The sequence below is a fragment of the Equus caballus genome, chromosome 1, assembly GCF_041296265.1.
Source record: "Equus caballus isolate H_3958 breed thoroughbred chromosome 1, TB-T2T, whole genome shotgun sequence".
NCBI lineage: Eukaryota > Metazoa > Chordata > Mammalia > Perissodactyla > Equidae > Equus > Equus caballus.
The window spans coordinates 130,660,065-130,679,808 of record NC_091684.1 but is presented as its reverse complement, the minus strand read 5'-3'; the positions used below and the strand labels follow the sequence as shown (position 1 = coordinate 130,679,808).

Here is a 19,744-nt window from a genome sequence, read left to right as displayed (position 1 = left end):
TCTCACCAGACCATTTGCACTGAAGATTTAGAGTCAAGTTGATATAAGAAAGTAGCAATTAAAATATTTTTTAATGGAAAATGTGGGAACCACATACCTGGTGTTAGACTGTTTGCTGTTTTCGTTCAGGCATCAGTTTTCTCATTATTCTCTACAGTTGAAGTAATGCAAGTGTTGCTAACTTAATTGTCCACACTTTTCAGTATGCCTCTGGGAAAATCATCCTGGGTCTTCATCTAGAGAGACCCAGAGTGGTCTTCAGTCCCTGTCCCTCTCCTCCAGTGTCCTGCTGGTTGATAAGTGTTGTCTATTTGGCCTCTCAAATCAGCCCCTGCCCATTAATTCCTACTGCCATTGTGTCAGTTTGGGGCCTTACCTGGTCTAGTTTTATAAAAGTTGAATCAGCCACCTTGCCTCCAGCCTTGCTTCCTGTCAATGTATCCTTTCCATGTCGACATGCCTTCTTAAAGTACAGATAATATTGTACTAACCTATTGCTCAGCAACTCCTTCCTGATACAATCTGACAGCATGAAACTAATGCAAAACACAAGTCCCAAATGGGATGCTGAAGTTTCTTTGCAAATCAGTTGTTCAGAACTTGAAGTACGTTTTTCCTGTAGAGACAATAAATGGTAGAAAGGTTTACGAGCTAGCTAAAACTTTCAATTAAATCATCCTTTATAAGTGAAGCCTGCCAGCACAGTTAATAGTGTTTTCATAAAAATGGCTTTCCAACTGCCCAAGTGGTATGTTAAGATGGGGTATGGATATGTGTAGAGGATACTGAAAGGGATCAGTCCCCTTCCTATCCTCTACTGGATGTAGAGATTTAATAAAGGAGGAAAGAACTAATATTTATTAAGTGCTTCTTATGAATCAGCCTCTGTTAGGCACTTTATATATTTCGTATTTTTTTAAGGTATAATTGACATAGAACATTGTCTAAGTTTAAGATGTATGTGTTGATTTGATACATTTATATATTGCAATCCAGTTACCACCATAGCATTAAGCTAACACCTCTATCACATCACATAATTATCATTTCTTCTTTGTGGAAGGACACTTAAGATCTAGTCTCCTAGCAACTTGAAAGTAAATAATACAGTATTACTTACTATAATCACTATGCTATGCATTAGATCTCCAGAATTTATTCATCTTCTAACTGCACGTTTGTACCTTTTAACCAACATCTTCCAAATTCCACCACCCCTGAGCCCCTGGTAACCACCATTCTATTCTCTGTTTCTATAAGTTTCACTTTTTTAGATTCTATGTGATATCATATATTATTTCTCGTTCTCTGTCTGACATCTCGCTTAGCATAATGCCCTCAAGGTCCATCCTTATTGTCACAAATGGCAGGATACCTTCTTTCTCTTGGGTGAATAATGTTCCTTTGTATATATATACCACATCTTCTTTATCCATTCATCTGTTGATGGACATTTAAGTTATTTCCATATCTTGGCTATTCTGAATAGTACTGCAGTGAACATGGGAGTGCACATGTATCTTTTTGATATCCTGTTTGCATTTCTTTTGGATACATATCCAGAAGTTGGATTGCTGGATCATATGGTGGTTCTATTTTTAATTTTTGTGAGGAACTTCCATAGTTTTTTCCATAGTGGCCAAACCAATTTACATTCCCACCAACAGTGCACAAGGGTTCCCTTTCTCCACATCCTCACCAACACTTGTTATGTCTGATCTTCTTGATGATAGCCATTCTAACAGGTGTGAGATGATATACCATTGTGGTTTTGGTTTGTATTTCCCTGATTATTAGTGATATGAGCATTCTTTAATGTGCCTGTTGGCCATTTCAATGTCTTCTTTGGAAAAATGTCTATTTAGTTTCTCTGCCATTTTTTAATTGGTTTGTTGTTTTTTTGTTATTGAGTTGTATACTTTTTTATGTATTTTGGATATTAACCCCTTATCTGATATATAGGTTGCAAATATTTTCTCCCATTCTGTAGTTGCTTTTTCATTTTGTTGATTGTTTCTTTTGCTGTGCAAAAGCTTTTTAGTTTGATGTATACCCACTTGTCAATTTTTGCTTTTGTTGCTTTGGCTTTTGCTGTCACATCCAAAACCTGTTGCCACGACCAATGTCAAGGAGCTTTTTCCCTTTGTTTTCTTCTAGGAGTTTTATGATTTCGCATCTTATGTTTAAGTCTTTAATCCATTTGAATTGATTTTTGTGTATGGTGTAAATAGGGGTCCAGTTTCATTCTTTGGCATGTGGCTGTCCAGTTTTCCCAACAGCATTTATCGAAGAGACTGTCCTTTCTCCATTGTATATTCTTGGCTCCTTTGTCATAAATTAGTTGACCATATATGCATGGGTTATTTCTGGGCTCTCTAGTCTGTTCTGTTTTCTATGTGTCTGTTTTTATGCCAGTACCATACTATTTTAATTACTATAGCTTTGTAATACATATACTTTGGGATTAGGTGGTGTGATGCCTCTGGAGTTTTCTTTCTCAGGATTGCTTTGTCTATTTGGTGTGTTTTGAGTTTCCATACAAATTTTAGATTGTTTTTTCTATTTCTCTGAAAAAATGCCATTGAAATTTTAATAGGGATTGCATGAAGTCAGAAAAGAAGAGGTAAAATTGTCATTATTTGCAGATGATCTGATCTTATAAATAGAAAATCCTAAAGACTCAATCAAAGAAACTGTTGGAACTAATCAATGAATTCATTACAGTTGCAGGATATAAGATCAATATACAGAAATCAGTTGCATTTCTATACACTAACAACAAAATATCTGAAAAAAAGAAATAAAGGAAACAATCCCATTCACAATAGCATCAAAAACAATAGAGCCAGCTCTGATGACCTGGTGGTTAAAGTTCAGCACACTCCACTTCAGCAGCCTGGGTTTGGTTCGCAGGTGCAGAACCACATCAACTCGTCTGTCAGTAGCCGTGCTGTGGCAGTGGCTTACATGGAAGGACTTACAACTGAAATATACAACTATGTGCTGAGGCTTTGGGGAGGAAAAAAAAAGAGAGAGGAAGATTGGCAACAGATGTTAGCTTAGGGAGAATCTTTCCCAGCAAAAAACAAAACAAAAACACCAAAATACTTACAAATAAATTTAACCAAGGAACTGAAAGATTTTTACAATGAAAATTATATCTTTGATGAAAGAAATTGAAGAAGACACAAATAAAGGGAAAGATATCCCATGTTCATGGATCGGAAGAATTAATATTGTTAAAATGTCCGTTATTACCCAAAGCCATCTATAGATTCAGTGCAATCCCTATATATTTTATCTTAATTCATTTTAACAACACTCTGTGAAGTAGATGATTACAGTCATACCTTGGTATCAGCAAGGGATTGGTTCCAGCATTCCTGAGGATACCAAAATCTTTAGATGCTCAAGTTCCTTATATAAAATGGTGTAGTATTTGCATGTAACCTACGCACATCCTTCTGTATACTTTGTCATCTCTAGATTATTTATAATACCTAATTCAAAGTAAATGCTATGTAAATAGTTGTTATACTCTATTGTTTAGGGAATAATGACAAGAAAAGAAGTCTATACGTGTTCAGTACAGATGCAACCATCGTAAGCCTTTCAATCCACTGTTGGTTAAATCCACAGATGTGAAACCCCTGGATACCGAGGGCCAACTGTATTATACTCCTTTAACAGATGCTTAGCAAATTAATAATATAAACAAGGTCACAAGAGGAATGCTTACCTGACATAAGAGAATATTGTTTTTAAGCACTGCTTTTCAAACTTTAATTCATTTATAGGCTCCTTTTAATTGATTAAAAAACTGCAGTCTTCCAGTAGTGACATACATTGTTGTTATAATTTTACTTAAATATGAACAAACAAAATTAGGAATAAATTCCTTATGCTTATATTTCTTAGTTAGCTATAAACCAAAACAAATTGAAAAGTTGTATACAAAAAAAGCCTATAAAACTAATGAAATGTAAATTAACAATAGTGTTTTAATATGATAGATGATGTTTTGCTGAAACTGAATTGCTGCTCACAATTTGAGTTTGGAGCTGCCTGCCACCCCACAGCTTTCCTGGCAGCTTTCATTACCATTGGCTCTCTTCTTCCACATTGCTTTCTAGGACGTTGAAAATCCAAGATTGGTACAATGTACAGCAACTGCACCAGGATGTCATTTTTGTCTTAGTGGGACTGTATCATTTACATATTAAATGAGCCTCCTTTTTTCATTATTCCTTACAATTAAAGTAGTGTGGTTGATGCTAGCTCAGATTAGAAAAACAAATGTATATGTACATTTGTAATCATGTTGCTGTGGTTAGTTAGTAAGTGGCCATTGCAGTGATCCAGAATGTTTATATTAATTTATTTTAGATGTAAACTTTGCTTACAGTTCACCATTAAAGCTGTTTTGGAGAACTCATAGACCCTTGAAAATACATCCTGGACCCCAGTTTGAAAGATACTCTTAATGTATTTTTAAGCCATAATTTATTTATAACAATTATAAAAATAATTCTTGGGGCTGGCCTGTGGCTGAGCAGTTAAGTTCGTGCGCTCCGCTTCAGCAGTCCAGGCTTTCACCGGTTCGGATCCTGGGTGTGGACATGGCAACACTCATCAGGCCACATTAGGGCGGCGTCCTACATGCCACAACTGGAGGGACCCACAACTAAAAGAAAATATACAACTACATACTGGGGGGATTTGGGAAGAAAAAGCAGAAAAAAATAATAATAATTCTTAGTATTTATTAGAACAGGTCCTCCAAACACCTCTACCAAGAAAGACTATTATACTAGTTTATTATGGTATCTCTCTGAAAGCGCTAAATCTGTATTTCTTTAAGGTATTGTATAATTCAGATTTTCATTAATTTAGAAGTAACTTTCCCTTTAAAAGTCTAAATTATAAATGTTTTACAGAATATATTGTTCACTCTTTTCTGTAGCTGGAGAAGGTAAAATTTAGTTTGATTGGAAAAGTAATGCCTCCTACTAAATGTACAAGTCACACGAGACAATCAAGCCTCCAGAAATGGTGGAGAGTGGGAACAAATGATGTTATTGCTTCCTCTGTTTATGTTGCTATAAATGTTCAGGTGGGATTTCTCTCAGAATAATCAGTTGTTTTCTTCTTTTTCCTCCCCAACTTCTTTTTTCCCCTTTTTCTCTTCTTTGTTTTACCTTTTAATCTTACACTGCCCTCGTTTCCTTTCTAATTCCCTTCTTTTAAACCAGAGATCACCTATCTTTTCACATCTCAATCCAGCTTTCTTCACTTGACAGTTGGGGGCAGTGGAGAAGAAGAACACAGCAAGGCAACTTCTAGCAACATCTCACTCTGCTGTTCGCTGTCAACCAGCTGCTCAGAGGCCCCTCCACATAAGGGTGGCTCCTGACTCAGGCTGGGCTGGATGAAAGATTATGCTTAGTTTGCCTCAGATTGTTCACTGCTTCAACACTCTGAAGCACAAAAAGCACAACTTTGGGGCCGCCCAGCTAGCTAATTGTATGCCTGGTAGTTTATTCCTAGCTTGCTCTGCAGTGAGCACATGGACCCTGCCCACCTCAGAGCTGAGCTGGGGAAAGCGTGAGTGTGCCTACTTCTAAGGCTTCTATTTTCAAAATGTAATTCCGCTATGGTAAGCAGTGCTGCTCCTGCTGTTGCTGAGTGTATGCTTATGTCTAAAGCAGCCTCCACGTGCCATGGATAGCTGAGCTCTGCCATGTACTAGCTGTGTAACCTTGGGCATGTCTCAGTTTCTTCATTAGTAAAGTGGGGCTGATAGAAGCATGCACATCACAGGGTTTTCGTGAGAATTAAGAGTTTTCATGGGTAAAGTGCTTTAAATGGTGCCTGGCATTTAGTAGTAAATGCTAGCTAAAATTATTAGTCAACAAGCATTTATTTCGTATCTAGTATGTTCCAAGCAGTCCAAGAGAGACAGAGATGAAAAAAACACCAGCTCTGCCTTCTAGGGACTTATATAATTACAACACAACATGATATTATAATAAAGATATTGGGGGAGTCAGGTAAAGCTTTATCACAGAGGTGAAATTTGAACTGTGTCTCTAAGGACACCTAGGGTTTTACCAAATGGAATAGCATTAGAGAAAATATAGTCCATGCAGAGAGAACAGTTTGTGAACAGAATAAAGCTGTAAAAGACTATGGGGTCCATGGCTGTTATTACATAACATTTTGACCTCCCCTCTGATGTGTACCTTCTTAACTAGAGGTCTGAGGTGGGTTCAGTGAACATTTTGGAACTTATACCTAATTATTACCAAGTTTATACCAATAATTATTATTATTTAACCAGTTCATCATGGAGTTTAAACTTAAATGTCTAGGGACCTAATCAGTGCTGCTTTACAGTGGCGCATTTGCTGTTGCACAGTTTTTATCCTGAGATGACTACCGTGTGACAGGAACAGTAAATTGTTAGAAAAAACTTGTGGTTAGAACAGTTGGAAGTGGATGAACTTCCTCCTTTCAGCAGAGCTTTAGTTAAATTTTCACAATTAAGCTTGTTTTACTTTGGCTTTTTCTTTAGACAGGAGAACCTTGTGTCTTAAGATCTTGCCTATTCTTGTGATAGCAAAGAACTGTGTTTTTTGTTTTGTTTTATTTTGGTCAGATCTCAAATTAAGAAAGTTCCTTTTACTCATGGAATTTCCATTTGGGTACCAAATTAGAGCTATGTTTTGTCTCCTACAAAGCCTTTTCCTGTAGCTTTGCTCTCACTTCCTCTCCCCACCCTGTTAGTCATGTGCTGAAGGGTTTGGCAGCTGGTTGGAGTATTGGGTCAGCATTTTTCACTGTAGAGGAAGGAAAGATTGGGAACAGTGACGTGGGGATACTTGTCACATTTTCCCTTCCTTTTTTATAAAAGTGATCCACTCATTCCATTACAAAAGCCTAATAAGAGCCTTCGATTCTAAATTTCATCCCAGTATCCTGGAGATGGACTAATGTGTGGGATTACAGACAGGCGATCGTTCCTCACTGAAAGCGTCCTTAAAAGCCCATGTACAGCAGTAAGGATTCTTGACTCTGCCTTTGTGGCAATGTGACAGGTTTTATGAAGAGAGATAATGGCCTCCAGGAGTCATAGGATTGTGGAAGGAGCTTATTAGTCCCTTCCCTATCCTCCTTTATTATTAACAGATTCTCCTTGGGTGCCTTTGGGAAACGTTCTATATATGGTATTTAACATACCACCTATACTCTCTCCCCCTCTTCACTAACTTGGAAACTGCATCCAGCTGGAGGAGCTCCAGCTCTTTCTGTGGGCCTGTGTATTCCAAGATCGAAATCCAGTGTGGATTTAGTTGTTTTGCGTCAAATCTGCTTGAAACTGTTGGACTAGAAGCAAACTAATTATTGTCATCATCTGTATAGCGGTAGAGAGAGTAAAAAACAGTAATAGATTCTTAAAAAGCTGTCATGACTTGAAGTGAAATAGGCTGCTGTTGAATAGCTTCATCTATAGCCTGGAGGGCTTTGGTCTTGAAAACTGTCAAATATGAAATCGGATTTTAGATCATGGAATCCTGGCTAGCTTCTTGGGGCAGCTTCAGCCGTTAAACTCTTCCATGGACCATTTCATCTGCAGGATTTGCTTTGAGACTACAAGGGATGTGGAGGCAAATGAGTTTTTCTTATCAAACGTTACATTTCTGTGCTCCATTGCAGACCTGTTTCCCCAAATAAATAGAAGACACCAGGATAGACTGTCATATTTCCTTGCTTAAGTGCCTCAGGAGACACATTTTTTTATTTCTCAGGCATAACTTTGGTGACTAGAGTGTCCTATTTTGGGGGTGTCAGTGTTGAGCAGACAAAGCTGCTAGCTATTGATTGCCATTGAAGTTTCACTTCTCACACCAATGCCATTGCCATTTCACAGAGGTGGTAAAGCCCAAGGATTGCTCTTTGCACAGAGCTGCATCTGCTACTGCTTCTCTTTCTAAGAGCCTGTTATAAGTTAACATAGTTTTGACAGTGTCTTTAAGTGCACATCTTTGTCTCCAAACATAATTAGTGTTGAAGAATGAGGCTCTCAAAGTTAAGGCTTTGTAGCTTAGACACCAGCTCCATCTGGTGCTTGCTAAAGGTGCTTGCTTGGTTCATCTCTTGGTTTTATAGCAGCATGAAAACAGATGTACGCAGAACTTGTAAAAGAATGTAATCCAAGGTCTCAGTTTTATTGATGGGTTTCTGTTACACACAGCACTGACATAAGCTAATTGTGTTCCTGGTGAATCTCATTTGTCTATCCTCTTGATAATGTGGTCGCTGCTAATCAACTCAACAGCCATCTCTTGACTGAACTAACTTATTTACACTCAAAGTGGGGAGTTATTTTTATACTATTTATCTGCTAGTCTTCAAAAAAAGAAAATATACTGTACTATCCACAAAGAAAAAATTTTATCCCTCTTATCACCTGTGTATTTAACTTGGTTAACGAGATTTTAGGTCAGAATGCCTTATTCTTTTGTATTCAAAGCCACGTAGTGCTAAGTAGACAGGGAATTTTTTTTTTTTTTTTAAAGATTTTATTTTTTCCTTTTTCTCCCCAAAGCCCCCCCGGTACATAGTTGTGTATTCTTCGTTGTGGGTTCTTCTAGTTGTGTCATGTGGGACGCTGTCTCAGCGTGGTCTGACGAGCAGTGCCATGTCCGCGCCCAGGATCCGAACTAACGAAACACTGGGCCGCCTGCAGCGGAGCGCACGAACTTAACCACTCGGCCACGGGGCCAGCCCCAGACAGGGAATGTTTTTTAAAAAATTCTTGGTGACTGATAGGAACTGCCCCAAACTGTTAATAGAAGTTACTTCTGAAGAATAGGATTACATGTGATTTCTAGTTTATGCTTTTCTCATTTTTCACAGTGAGCATATATACCAAAAGAAAAAATATCTTATATGACAAAAGAAAAAACACTTTAAGAACAAAAGATATTGTAGGTAGCTGTAGCTTTGAGCCTCAGTTTTGGGTCTTTCTCATTCACCCTGTGGCTTTTCTGGGCTTTAGTTTCCCTTGTCCATAAAACAGAAGAATTGAACGACAGCCTTTTAATATTCTAAGGTTTGTGATTATCTACCTCTTCTTCCTGTCTTTTCAGCCTCTCCCCCTCTCCTGTGTCTTTCTCCAGTATTAGCATTCAACATGATCTGGTTTCTCCCATCTTAAAATAAGGCACCTCTTCCCCCATAGTCCCAACTCTTTCTTTCTCTCTTCCACTTCCTACCTAAACTTCTCCAAAAAGTTATCTACGATTACTCTCTCTCTTCCCTCTTCAACTCACTGCAGTCTGCTTTCCATCCCCACCACTGCACTAGAATAGTTTGCGCTAAGATCACTGATGAGCTCACATTATCAAGGCCAGGGGGTGCATTTAAGTCCTTATTCTTTGTTGCCTCTCAGCAGCATTTTGAAATAGTTGTGTTCTCCCTCCTAAGTGGTGTGTCCTCATCTGGCTTCTGTATCATCACATTTATGGCTGTTATTTTTGAGTTTTCTTTAGGGGTTATCCTCTTCTCCCTGATTCACCCACCAAGGCTACCTCCCCACCTCACTCTGTATTTTCTTTTTGGCCTAGATATTCTTATACTAGTAATTCCCAAAGAGACAAGAATAGCAGAATTCCCTTTTGCATTCCAGACTTCTAAATTCAGCTTCTTGCTGTATTATATGCAGGCTGAGAAAATAGGGACTCATAATCTTCCCCCTGAAAGTTGCACCTCCTCTGTCATCTATCTCACTAAATGGCCCCTCAAATCATTCAAATACATAAACCCAAAACGTCAACATTTCTTACTCTCCCAGATTCCAGTCATTCACGCATCTAGCTTTCTCTGCCTTCCCTGACGCCATATCCTAATCCAAATCCTCATATCTTATTTTGCCCACAGCAGCCCTTTAAATTTTCTCCTGGCCCATACAGCATCCAGAGCTATCTTTTATTTTTTTTTTCCCCCAAAGATTGGCACCTAAGCTAACATCTATTGCCAGTCTTCCTTTTTTTTTCCCTACTTCTCCCCAAAGCACCCCCAGTACATAGTTGTATATTCTAGTTGTGAGTGCCTCTGGTTGTGCTTTTATTTTTTAAGTCAGATTTATTGAAGTTTGATTTATATACAGTAACAATTGCCCTTTTTTTTTAGCGTACAGTTCTATGAGTTTTGACAAATGCATGCAGTCACCTCACCACCACCACACAACATTTGGATTGTTTCCAGTTTTTGCTTATAAACCTTTATGTACAGGCTTTAAAGTAAACATAACTTTTTGTTTGTCTTGGGTAAATACCTAGGAGTGAGATTGCTGGGTTCCTTGGAAAGTTTATGTTTACCTTTATAAGAAACTGCCAAACTGTTTTCCAAAGTAGCTGAACCATTCACATTCCCACCAGCACTCTATGAACAGTTTCAGTTGCTCCACATCCTCCCTAGCACCAATTTGGGTTTTAATTTTATTTTAACCATTCTAATAGATGTGTAGTGGTAGCTCATTGTAGTTTGAATTTGCATTTCCCTATGACTAATGACATTTAGTGTCTTTCACATGTTCAAATGCAATACGTGTACCTTTGGTGGACTGTCTACTAAAGTCTTTTGCCTATTTTTAAAATTATTTTTATTTGCCTATTTTATTAATTCTCTTATGAGCATATTTGTCAAACAAAGGTTTTTAATTTAGATGAAGTCCACAAATTATCTATTTTTTTCTTTTATGGATCACACTTTTGGTGTTGTATCTAAGAACTCTTCCAAACCCAAGGTTGCAAAGATTTTCTCGTATGTTTTCTTCTAAAAGTTTTATAGCTTTACATTTTATACGTAGATCTATGATCCATTTTGAATTAATTTTTGTGTGTGGAGTGTGAGGTAGGAGTCAATGTTCATTTTGTTGCCTATACATGTCCAATTGTTCTAGCACGTTATTGGAAAAAAATATCCTTTTTACCTTTGTCAAAAGTCAGTTACTTATATTTGTGTGAGTCTGTTTCTGTACTCTAATCTGATCTATGTCTGTTCTGATCTGTGTCAGGAGTCAACAAACTTTTTTTTGTAAGGAACCAGATAGTACTGTCAATATTTTAGGTTTTGTAGACCAAAAAGGAAAATGCAAGATATTATGTAGGTACTTGTATAACTAGAGAGAAAACAAATTTCCGTGAATTTTTTTGACAAAATTCAAATTATAATAATTGAGTACAATTTTGTGGTAACACAGCTCTACTAAGAAGAAGAATGGAATTCTTTTTTGGGAGAGAGATAGCATTTTGCTTAATCAGGGTTAAAATTTAGTGTTTCCTCTCATAAAAGTTGATTACAAATGTTCATATATTAATTCATAGCTAATGAATTTTTGAAAAATTTGTATTGAGATTATGATAGTTTACAACCTTGTGAAATTTCAGTTGTACGTTATTGCTTGTCAGTCATATTGTAGGTGCACCACTTCACCCTTTGTGCCCAGCCTCCACTGCCCCCTTTCCCCTGGAAGCCACTAATCTGTTCTCTTTGTCTACTTATTTAACTTCCACATGTCAGTGGAGTCATACAGAGATTGTCTTTCTCTATCTGGCTTATTTCACTTAACATAATACCCTCAAGGCCCATCCATGTTATTGTGAATGGGATGACTTTATCCTTTTTTATGGCTGAGTTGTATTCCCTTGTATTTATATACCATATCTTCTTTATCCAATCATCAGTTGATGGGCACTTAGGTTGCTTCCACATCTTGGCTATTGTGAATAATGCTGCAATGAACATACGGGTGCATGGGACTTTTGGAATTGCTGATTTCAAGTTCTTTGGGTAGATACCCAGTAGTGGGCTAGGTCATATGGTATTTCTATTTTTAATTTTTTGAGAAATCTCCATACTGTTTTCCATATTGGCTGCACCAGTTTGCATTCCTACCAGCAGTGTATGAGTGTTCCGTTTTCTCCACAACCTCTCCAACATTTGTTACTTTTTGTTTTGGTTATTTTTGCCATTCTAAGGGGTGTAAGGTGATATCTTAGTGTAGTTTTCATTTGCATTTCCTTGATGATCAATAATGATGAACATCTTTTCATGTGCCTATGGGTCATCCATATATCTTCTTTGGAGAAATGTCTGTTCATGTCTCCTGCCCATTATTTGATCGAGTTGTTTGATTTTTTTGTTGTTGAGTTGTGTGTGTTCTTTATATATTATGGAGATTAACCCTTTGTCAGATATATGACATGCAAATATTTTTCCCCAGTTAGTGGGTGTTTTTTTTGTTTCAATCCTGTTTTCCCTTGCCTTGAAGAAGCTCTTTGGTCTGATGAACTCCTATTTGTTTATTCTTTCTATTGTTTCCCTTCTCTGAGAAGACATGGTGTCCGAAAAGGTCCTTTTGATACTGATGTCAAAGAGTGTACTGCCTATATTTTCTTCTAGAAGCCTTATGGTTTCAGGTCTCAGCTTTAGGTCTTTGATCCATTTTGAGTTTATTTTAGTGAATGGAGAAAAAGAATGGTCAATTTTCATTCTTTTACATGTGGCTTTCCAGTTTTCCCAGCACCATTTGTTGAAAAGACTTTCTTTTCTCCATTGTATGCCCTCAGCTCCTTTGTCGAAGAGTAGCTGTCCATAGATGTGTGGTTTTATTTCTGGGCTTTCAATTCTGTTCCATTGACCTGTGCATGTGTTTGTGTACAGTGCCATGCTGTTTTGATTACTGTAGCTTTGTAGTATGTTTTGAAGTCAGGGATTGTGATGCCTGCAGCTTTGTTCTTTTTTCTCAGGATTGATTGCTTTAGCAATTTGGGGTCTTTTGTTGCCCCATATGAATTTTAGGATTCTTTGTTCTATTTCTGTAAAGAATGTCATTGGGATTCTGATTGGGATAGTGTTGAATCTGTAGATTGCTTTAGGTAGTATGTACATTTTAATTATATTTATTCTTCCAATCCATGTGCATGGAATGTATTTCCATCTCTTTATGTCGTCATCAGTTTCTTTTGGGAAAGTCTTGTAGTTTTTGTTCTATAGGTCTTTCACTTCCTTAGTTAAGTTCACCACAAGGTATTTTATTCTTTTTGTTGCGATTGTGAATGGCATTGTGTTCTTGAATTCTTTTTCTGTTAGTTCATTATTAGAGTATAGAAATGCTACTGATTTATATAAGTTGATTTTATACCCTGCAACTTTGCTGTAGTTGTTGATTATTTCTAATAGTTTTCCAATGTATCCTTTGGGATTTTCTATATATAAGATCATGTCGTATGCAAACAGCAAGAGTTTCACTTCTTCACTCCCTATTTGGATTCCTTTTGTTCCTTTCTTTTGCCTGATTGCTCTGGCTACAACCTCCAGTACTATGTTGAATAAGAGTGGTGATAGAGGGCATCCTTGTCTCATTCCTGTTCTTACAGGAATGGCGCTCAGTTTTTCCCCATTGAGTATGATGTTGGCTGTGGGTTTGTCATATATGGCCTTTATTATGTTGAGGTAGTTCCCTTCTATCCCCATTTTGTTCAGAGTTTTCATCATAAATGGCTGTTGGATCTTGTCAAATGCTTTCTCTGCATCTATTGAGATGATCCTGTGGTTTTTATTCCTCAATTTGTTGATGTGGTGTATGTATCACATTGATTGATTTGCAGATGTTGAACCTTCCTTGTGTCTGTGCTATGACTCCCACTTGATTGTGATGTATGATCCTTTTGATGTATTGCTGAAGTCAGGTTGCCAAAATTCTGTTAAGAATTTTTGCATCTATCTTCATCAGCGATATTAGCCTGTAGTTCTCCCTTTTTGTGCTGTCCTTGTCAGGCTTTGGTACCAGTGTGATCTTGGCCTCGTAGAATGTGTGAGGAAATGTTCCATCTTCCCTAATTTTTTGGAATAAGTTGAAAAGTATAGGAATTAAATCCTCTCTGAAAGTTTGGTAGAATTCCCCAGGAAAACCATCTTGTCCTGGGGTTTTATTCTTTGGGATGCTTTTGATTGCTGTTTCAATCTCTTTCCTTGTGATTGGTCTGTTCAGATTGTCTGCTTCTTCTTGAGTGAGCTTTGGGAGGTTGTAAGAGTCTAAGAATTTATCCATTTCCTCTAAGTTATCCATTTTGTCGGCATATAGTTTTTTGTAGTAATCTCTTATAATCCCTTGTATTTCTGTGGAGTCTGTTGTTATTTCTCCTCTTTCATTTCTGATTTTGTTTATTTGACCTTTCTCTCTTTTTTTCTTTGTAAGTCTGGCTAGGGATTTGTCAATTTTATTTATCTTCTCAAAGAACTAGCTCTTTGTTTCATTGATCCTTTCTCCTGCCTTTTTTGTTTCAATAGCATTTATTTCTGCTCTGACTTTTACTATTTCTCTCCTTCTGCTGACTTTGGGCTTTGTTCTTCTTTTTCTAATTCAGTTAGGTGTAATTTGAGATTGCTTATTTGGGGTTTTTCTTGTTTGTTAAGGTGAGCCTGTATTGCGATGAATTTCCCTCTTAATACAGCTTTTGCTGTATCCCTTATGAGTTGGTATGGCATGTTATCACTTTCATTTGTCTCCAGATATTTTTTTATTTCTTCTTTAATTTCTTCAGTGATCCATTGCTTGTTCAATAGCATATTGTTTAGTCTCCACATCTTTGTCCCTTTCTCAGCTTTTTTCTTCCAATTAATTTCTAGCTTTATAGCATTATAATCGGAGCAGATCCTTGTTATTATTTCAATCTTTTTAGATTTAGAGAGGCTTGCCTTGTTTCCCAACATATGGTCTATCCTTGAGAATGTTCCATGCACACTTGAGAAGGATGTGTATCCTGCTGTTTTGAGGTGGAGTGTTCTATATATGTCTATTAAGTCCAACTGTTTTAGCTTTTTGTTTAGTTCCACTCTTCCTTGTTGATTTCCTGTCTGGATGATCTGTCCAATGATGTGAGTGGGGTGTTGAGGTCCCCTGCTATTGTTGTATCATTTTTGATATCTTCTTTTAGGTTTGTTAATAGTTGCTTTATGAACTTTGGTGCTTCTGTGTTGGGTGCATAGATATTTATATGCATTATTTATTCTTGATGTAGTATCCCTTTGATCATTATATATTTCCCCTCTTTGTCTCTCTTTACCTGCCTTACCTTGAAATCTACTTTGTCTGATATAAGTATTGCAACACCTGCTTTCTTTTGTTTGCCATTAGCTTGGAGTATCATCTTCCACCCCTTCACTCTGAGCCTGTATTTGTCATTGGAGCTGAGATGTGTTTCCTGGAGGCAGCAAATTCTTGGATCTTGTTCTTTAATCCATTTTGCCACTCTGTGTCTTTTTATTGCAGAGTTCAATTTGTTTACATTGAAGGTGATTATTGATGTATGAGGGCTTAATGCTGTCGTTCTGTCACTTGTTTTCCAGCTTTCCTGCATTTCCTTTGTTTCTTGTCCTGTGTGTTTTGTTCTACCCATTGATTTCTGCAGTTCTTATGCTATGTTTCTTAGTTTTATCCTTATTTATTTTTTGTGTCTCTGTTCTGCTTTTTAGTTTAGTGGCTACCCTGAAGTTTGTATTCAGAATCTCATGCATAACATAGTCCATTTTCTGATGACCTCTTACTTCCTTAGTCTAAACTGAGTCAGTTCCTTTCCTCCTCCCCTCCTAAGTTATTATTTTCATATCTTATTCCAACTTGTGTTGTGAGTTTGTGGTTAAAGTGACAAGAGTATCTTTGTTTTTGGTGTTTTCCTTCCTTTTATCCTAATGCTATAGTTGAATTTTTGCTATCCTATTCTGATTCTATCTGTCTCCTTACTCTGTGTTTTGTGACCCCTTTCTCCCTTTTTTCTTTTTACAGGTATGAGGGCCTTCTTGAGGGTTTCTTGTGGGGGGGCGGGGGGGGTGGGGCGGGTCTCGTGGCTACGAAGTCCCTTAGCTTTTGTTAGTCTGGGAAAGATTTAATTTCTCCCTCATATCTGAAGGGTATTTTTGCTGGATAGAGTATTCTTGGCTGAAGATTTTTATCCTTTAAAGTTTTGAATATGTCATTCCATTCTCTCCTAGCTTGTAAGGTTTCTGCAGAGAAATCTGCTGAAAGTCTAATAGCAGTTCCTTTGTAGGTTATTTTCTTCAGCCTTGCTGCCCTGAGTATTCTTTCTTTGTCATTCATTTTTGCCAGTTTTACTACTATATGCCTTCCAGTAGGTGTTTTTACATTGACGAATCTAGGAGATCTAAAAGCTTCCTCCACACACATTTCTCTCTCATTCTCTAGATTTGGGAGGTTCTCTGCTGTTATTTCTTTGAGCATGCTTTCTGCTCCATTCTCCTTCTCTTCACTTTCTTGGATACCTACAATTCTTATGTTCCGTTTCCTCATTGAGTCGGATATTTCTCGGAGACTTTCTTCATTTCTTTTTAGTCTCAGTTCTCTCTCTTCCTCTGTCAGGAGCCATGTAACATGTCTATCTTCAGTTATGCTGATTTGCTCCTCTATGATGTCCACACGAGCAGTCAGGGATTCCGTATTTTGTTTTATCTCTTCCACTGTGTCTTTCATCTCTAGCATTTCTGATTGATTCTTCCTTATAGTTTCAATCTCTTTTGCGAAGTAGCTCCTGAACTTGTTGAATTGTTTCTCTATAGTCTCTTTTACCTCATTGAGTTTTTTGACAATAGCTATTCTGAATTCATTGTCATTTAATTTACTTATTTCTGAGTCCTTAGGGCATAATTCTGGGTATTTATTGTTTTCCCTCTGGTCTGGAGTTTTGATGAACTGCTTGATGCTGGAACTATGGGTTTTCCCAATTGTGATATTATTCTGTTGCAGTTACAGCCTGTCGCCACTAGACGGGGGGCGAGAGCTGCATATTCTGAGCCCTTGGCCTTCAGCTGAGTTGGCGCCGCACAGTGCGGGTGGTGGGGGGGTTGTTTTCTTTTGCACACAGTCCAGGTTTCCCAATTAGCTCTTGCTATCTGGTCTCCTGGGGTCTTGGCTTGATGAGGTCACCCCACACAAAAGCTTTCACCCCGTTAGAGGGCTTCCCTCTAGGCTGCAAGGGCGCTTGGGAGTCCTGGGTGATCCTGTGGATGCGCCACCCCTCCCTGACTCCTTCCTTCTCGGAGCCTCCCATGGCAGCAATCCCAGTCTCTAGGGGAGGAAGCAAAGTTCTCTCTTACCCCGTTCCAGCTCCTCTGAGGGGGGCTCCAGCCTCTCTGCCCTCCATCTTTTGGCTGCTGTTGGTCTCCAAGGATTCCTGTGGTATTAGGATATTTTCTGTTGGAATATGATTGCTCCTTTTTGTTGTATGTTGGAGGGGAGAGAGTCCCGGGCAAGCTCACTCTGCCATGATGCTGATATCATTCCCATAGCTAATGAAATTTTGCAAATTTTCAAATTTGTAATTTTTCAAATTTTTAATTTTCAAATTTGTAATTCAAATTTTACAAACAAATGTTTTTTCACACAGGTAAAACATGAAGCATTAGAAATGTTGCAATTTTTAGAGAGCTGTAAAGCACTGCAACGTGATGAGAGTGCCACATATAGTCTGTCATAACCACTCAGCTCTCCATTGTAGCACAAAAGCCACCATAGACAATATGTAAACAAATGAGCCTGGCCATGTTCCAATAGAGCTCTATTTCTAGGCACTGGAATTTGAATTTCACATAATTTTCACCTGTCGCAAAATACTATTCTTTTGATATTTTTTCCAACAATTTAAACATTTAAAAAGCATCCTTAGTTTCAGGACATACAAAAACAGGCACTGGGCTAAATTTGGTCTATGGGCTGTAATTTGCTTACCTTACTTCCCCCATCTATATTTCCATCCTTTTGCCAATACCACATTGTCAGGATTACTGTAGCTTTATATACGTCTTGAAATCAGGTAATCTGAGTCCTCCAACTTGGTTCTTTTTCAAAATTGTTTTGCCTATTCTAGTTCCCCTGCCTTTCTACATACATGTTAGAATCAGTTTGTTGGTTTCTGCAAAAAATCCTACTCAGATTTTTGTTGGAATTACATTGAATCTACAGAGCAATTTGGAGAGAATTGACATCTTAAAAGTATTGAGAGAACTTGGTATATTTCTCCATTTACTTAGGTCTTTGATATCTTTTATCAGTGTTTTGTATTTTTTCTGCATATAGAATTTAGATTTTGCACATATTTTGTTAAATTTATACCTGTGTATTTCATCTATTTTGGTCAGAGCCATCTTTTTAAAATGCAAATTGGATCATGTTATTTCCCCTGTTTAAAACTCTTCAGTGGGGTCCGCCCAGTGGCATAGTGGTTAAGTTCACACTCTCTGCTTTGGTGGCCTGGGATTCGTGGGTTTAGATCCCAGGTGTGGACCTGCACACCACTCATCAAGCTGTGCTGTGGCAGCATCCCACATACAAAACAGGGGAAGACTGGCACAGATGTTAGCTCAGGGCCATTCTTCCTCACACACACACATATAAAACCCATCAGTGGTTTCCCACTGCTCTTTGGATAAACTCTGTAATCTTTAAAAGCCTAAAAAGCCCTGCATGATCTTGCCCCTGCTCTCCTTTTGAGCCTAATTTTATGACATTCTTCCCCTTGCTCAAAATGTTCCAGTCTCAGACTAGCAGGAAATGGTTTTATCAGCTAAGGGATATAACTTTTAGAATATCTGAAAGAGTAAATAAATGTTTTCAACCAAATACTTAAAAAAATATATTTTAACCTTATTGAAAAGAGCTCTTCAATGACCTCCAGCAAAGAATGAACTTAGATTTTGGCCAGGTCATTAGGCTCTCTGTGTGGAATTCTTTGATCTTTAAGTCTGTACTCCTTCCACTGAAGCAGAGTGCTTTATGAATATTGTTTACATGGAACTTAGCTTTGTATGTATTAGCTAAATAAAATATTCTTTCCTTCTTTATAAACATGCTGAAACTTGACAGAAAGGCTGGATTTCTGACCAAAGCGAGGATCCTGTCACAGTCATTATACATGAGTGAAGTTAAACCTTCCAGCTATTAAAATAGTTCTCACATGTACATGTCTACTGCAAACTTTATTATAACATCCAAGGTAGAAATGTAAGACTATAGTGATGTTCTGTGAGGTCTGCAGCTGCATGCCTGAGAGCCACAGCATTCATTTAAACAATAAATAAACCTTAAAACCAGCACGTTTAGTCAACCAATGTTTATTCAGCTCGTTGTGCTAGACATATAGAGATGAATAAATTATAGCCCAGGCCTTAAAGAAGCTCATCAGGCTAGAAAGGAGGCAAGGACCATATCATGAAAACCTAAGGGGCGTGTATTCCATCCTTTAACTTGGAGCTTCCAACACTTCCATGCACATGGAATTACCTGGAGAACTTATTTAAAAATCAGATTCCTGGACTCTTCCCTCAGAGACTGACTAGGTAGGGCTGTGGTGGTTCCGCAGGTGGTTCCTATTTAGCTGGCAACCCCTAGTCTGCACACTGACCTTTAAGAGCCAATGTATTAGGTAGGATTGAGCCACAGAATAATTAAGCTAGGTAATAAGATGAACATGTTAGCATTTTAGAATGTTAAATCTGATAGTAGTATAGAATAGCGGAATCACCTGGGAATTCATTAAACTGCAAATTCTGATATAACAGGTCTAGAGTTGGGCCTGAGATACTGCATTTCTAGCAATCTCCCAGACGAGGCTGATACTGATTGTCTGAGGGCCACGCTTTGAGTAACAAGGGTAGAGAGGTTGGA

General features: G+C 37.8%; 1 protein-coding gene across 7 annotated transcripts in view; it reads left to right on the top strand.

The window, feature by feature from the left end:
- Nucleotides 1-19,744, top strand: part of PEAK1 (pseudopodium enriched atypical kinase 1) — a 296,044-nt gene that overhangs the window by 212,630 nt on the left and 63,670 nt on the right. The gene's annotated exons all lie outside the window — the stretch shown is intronic.